Source organism: Rutidosis leptorrhynchoides, chromosome 2, assembly GCF_046630445.1.
Source record: "Rutidosis leptorrhynchoides isolate AG116_Rl617_1_P2 chromosome 2, CSIRO_AGI_Rlap_v1, whole genome shotgun sequence".
NCBI classification, from domain to species: domain Eukaryota; kingdom Viridiplantae; phylum Streptophyta; class Magnoliopsida; order Asterales; family Asteraceae; genus Rutidosis; species Rutidosis leptorrhynchoides.
Window position 1 is genome coordinate 622,614,343 of NC_092334.1, and position 3,639 is coordinate 622,617,981.

At 32.0% G+C, this 3,639-nt stretch overlaps 1 long non-coding RNA gene across 3 annotated transcripts; it reads left to right on the top strand.

Annotated features, from left to right (window-relative positions):
- The first annotated feature begins 207 nt into the window (after positions 1-207).
- Positions 208-3,181, top strand: LOC139893575 (uncharacterized). 3 transcript variants are annotated; one of them, XR_011774613.1, is made up of 6 exons: positions 208-265; positions 353-403; positions 517-759; positions 840-1,300; positions 1,551-1,702; positions 3,004-3,181. It is a non-coding gene; the product is annotated as an uncharacterized lncRNA (long non-coding RNA). The 3 variants fall into 3 exon arrangements; XR_011774614.1 differs by having other exon boundaries at positions 517-653; XR_011774612.1 differs by having other exon boundaries at positions 517-1,300.
- Positions 3,182-3,639: the final 458 nt, after the last annotated feature.

A 3,639-nucleotide genomic window follows, 5' to 3' on the forward strand; every position in this document is an offset into this window, starting at 1 on the left:
TTTTGATTTTCGAAATCAATTAAACAAGACTCTTAATCGGGAAGAATTGTATTTGGACAATTAAGATTCGATTGTTTGAGTGCGATATCATCTGACCTAAGGGTTTATTGAATCTCATTGCAGCGAATGTCTTTTTGTGTGTGCTAAAACGACAACATGAGCTCTATTGATCGATTCAAGCTTAAATTGAAGTAAGTTAAACTGCTGGTGTTGGTAGCAGAGTAGTTTTATCTTGCAGTAGAAAGGGTTGCCCATTTGAGTTTTGGTACATTTGCTTATAAATCATATCCTACGTGATCTTTTTTTTCATCTGTTTATTCAAAGTTTTGAACTCATATCTTACTGCTCACAGGTGAAAAATGAAGACAAAGCAAGAAAGATGCTAGGCCCTGATGTTGACTTGGTGAGTTCACATATCAAAAATAATACAATATATTTATTAACTATTTTGTCCACATCAACATTTTACTGCTTTTAGGATGCCATGTTAGCATTATCAAAACTTAAACTTTTCAGGTTGTTGGAGATATCACGAAAGTAAGCACGCCACTACCTGATTACTTCAAAGGAGTTAAAAAGTGATTAATACGGTTTCAGTCATCACGGGTTAACTAAAATAAGGAGATACTCCTAATCGGGCCAAATACAGTCAAGTAATTTTTTCAATGTTCGTTTTATTTTATTTTCGGATTCGCTTACAGTTACCTGCTAACAAAAGATACATGCTATTTTTAAGGGATCAAATTCTTTGAACCAGAGGTTAAAAACCTATTCCTTGAAATTTATGAATTTGTGTTGTTTGACTTGCATATTCATTTTATCTTGATTATTGCAAGCAGATTAAAGCTGATTCGTCTGAAAAAGTGGAATATATTGAATTAGAATGCAAAATATAATAAAAATTTTAAAGGACGGTGTTGCACTTAAAAATTGCCAATTGGTCTTTGAATTTGAAGGTATGTGATCTTTTTACAACTACCACAAATTTTAGTGTTGATGTGGATATGCATGGTTCAGTCTTGGGTCAGTCCTTCAATGTTGGTGCTAATGTAGCGCTGATGTGATGTCCAAATAATGAGTGACATAGACATTGCAGCCATGTACCAACTCTCGACCAAGAAAGCCAATGGTGAAATGTTTGCTTTCTGGTGACGACTTGTGTTGTTAGATGTGATCCTTGATCCTTAAACTACAAAGGCTATATATATTTTATGAAGTAACTAACTGGCGTGATTTTGTGGAGTTTCCGATAAAGAATAATGTAAGGAGATTTGACAAAAAAGAAAAGCGAGCTAAGAAGGTACGCAATAGTATTTTACCTTGCATATAATAATTTATGGGTGGTAATTTTGTAGATAGGAATAATGCATCTTTATATTCGATGTGACATGAGCATTTTCACTAATGAAGTTTAAATTGCACGTTCGGTTTTTTGAAAGGAATCGATGATTGCATCAGTAGATTGTATTTCGACATTTGGCATGGAAAGCGCCTTTTAAGATTGTAAATTACTCTGTATAAGTTGACCGGGTTTTGTTTTGCTGTTACAGTCATTTCCCATCAATGAATTTCTGAAAACTTCTGAAGGTGAACGAGTTATATAGCAACAACACCTAAAAGTGAAGATCTCAGTCAAATTGATGAAATGCACATCGAAGTAGCTGTGCAAAAGGACAATAGACTATTTGTCCCTTTCATATTGGTAAGTCATTGTTTTATCTATGTCATTACCATACATGGCAGTTGAACAGATGAGCGAGTTGGTTACATGGGTCATCTTATGTTAAATTGACCCATTACACATTTTGCTATAACTGTTATCGTTACATATAAAGTTTTAGTGTGATCAATACAAATGCAAAACTATATTCTTTTGAAAGTCTAATTAAATAAAATGATTTAGGATGTATTTGTGATTTAAAGTTCACTGACTTATTTTAGAGCTTCTTTTAATTAATTATTCGAGTATAAAATTAGATTACATGTGTAAAGATACGGGTCAGATAATAGTGATGCTGAAATTTCATTTCGTTACTGACTTATTGACTTATTGTTACAATAATGACGTGACTCCTATCCAAGAGGTAAGTGTTACGTGTAAGTATGCCTAACAAACGGGTCAGATTGAGTTAGTTTGGATAACGGGTCAAAATGGTTTTTGGTTGAAATGGGTCATAGGTCAAACGGGTCAATTTTTCAAACTGGTCAAAATGGGTAAGGTTGGGTCGGTTTGAGTAACGGGTCAAAAAGAGTCACAGGTCAATTGGGTCAAATGGGTCAAACGGGTTACATCGCTTTTTTACATTTATTACTTTATTTTAGTTATTATTATTCATTAAATATACATGAGAAACATTAATGTACATAATAAATGATATAAACATGAATGCTTTATAAATTTTTGACGAATGAAACTTTTTATGCTCGATCCATTTGACCCATTCACAAAACCCATTAGACCTATTTCTATTTATTGATCTTTGAGTATTGATACCCATTAGACCCGTTCATTCATTTTTTGTATATGAGTCAATAGGCTGGAAAGAAACCCATTTAAATCTTTTTTTAAGTTTTGATTTACATTGTTAGGCCTAATTTTTCTCAAGACCCATTTGATCCGAAAGCTTGACCTATTTGACCCGAATTCGAGTGGTTGGGTCTCAATTGCCAAGTATACGTGTAACTTAGATTGACTGCCAATTATACTTTTGGTAGGTTTTTTTAAAATTTTTATGATGTATTTTGAGCTTACACAGTTAATTTGTGAATTATAATATAAGTCACATCTTCAATTCTTATTAAGCGTGTAAACGGATGGTAAAAATTTTTGAAATTAAGCGTGTAAACGGATGGTAAAAATTTTTGAAATTAAATATTGGTTGGATGATTAGACTTAAATATATGATATGAGATAAGTTTCCACACCATATCCAATTAATTAGTGTTTAGTAGCATTTCTCTTGAGTTGACCAATTGCTGATATTACCAAGCATTTTTGTGCAGGTACTTGATGTTCATAAGAGTCTTGGGCCCATAACGGATGTTATTATGGGGTACCAACCACGAAACTTAAATAAAACATAAATACCAACGATGCAAAAAATAAAGTTAAGATTTTGTCATTAAAATGTAAACAAACCACAAGTACGAATGGCATAATTTTTTCTAAGAAAATTGCTATATAGTACATAAATTTGTGGGGTGACCAGAGCCCTCTCCTGCCATTGGTAATTAATATTAGTATGTTATATTATTTTACAAGAGTTAAAGGAATTTACTTTAGAAGATAGAATATGAGTACTTTGCGGGTAAAAACGACCCATAAGGAGTTGCAAGCTACAATAGTTAAAAAAGAGAATGTAATTGTTCTAACTTCTAACAATTCAATTTTTGATAAGTCTTTAAAAAAATCCCGCGAATTCGCGGGTCTTAAGCTAGTATATATATATATATATATATATATATATATATATATATATATATATATATATATATATATAAGGGCTACATGTAATTATATTTAATATATATATATTTCCAAATAGCATAAGCGAGGGAGCAAGATGATTGGCTCAAAAATGCGGTTATATTGTAAAAACCGAATGGATAAATCGACCCGACCCAATTACATTGATAATG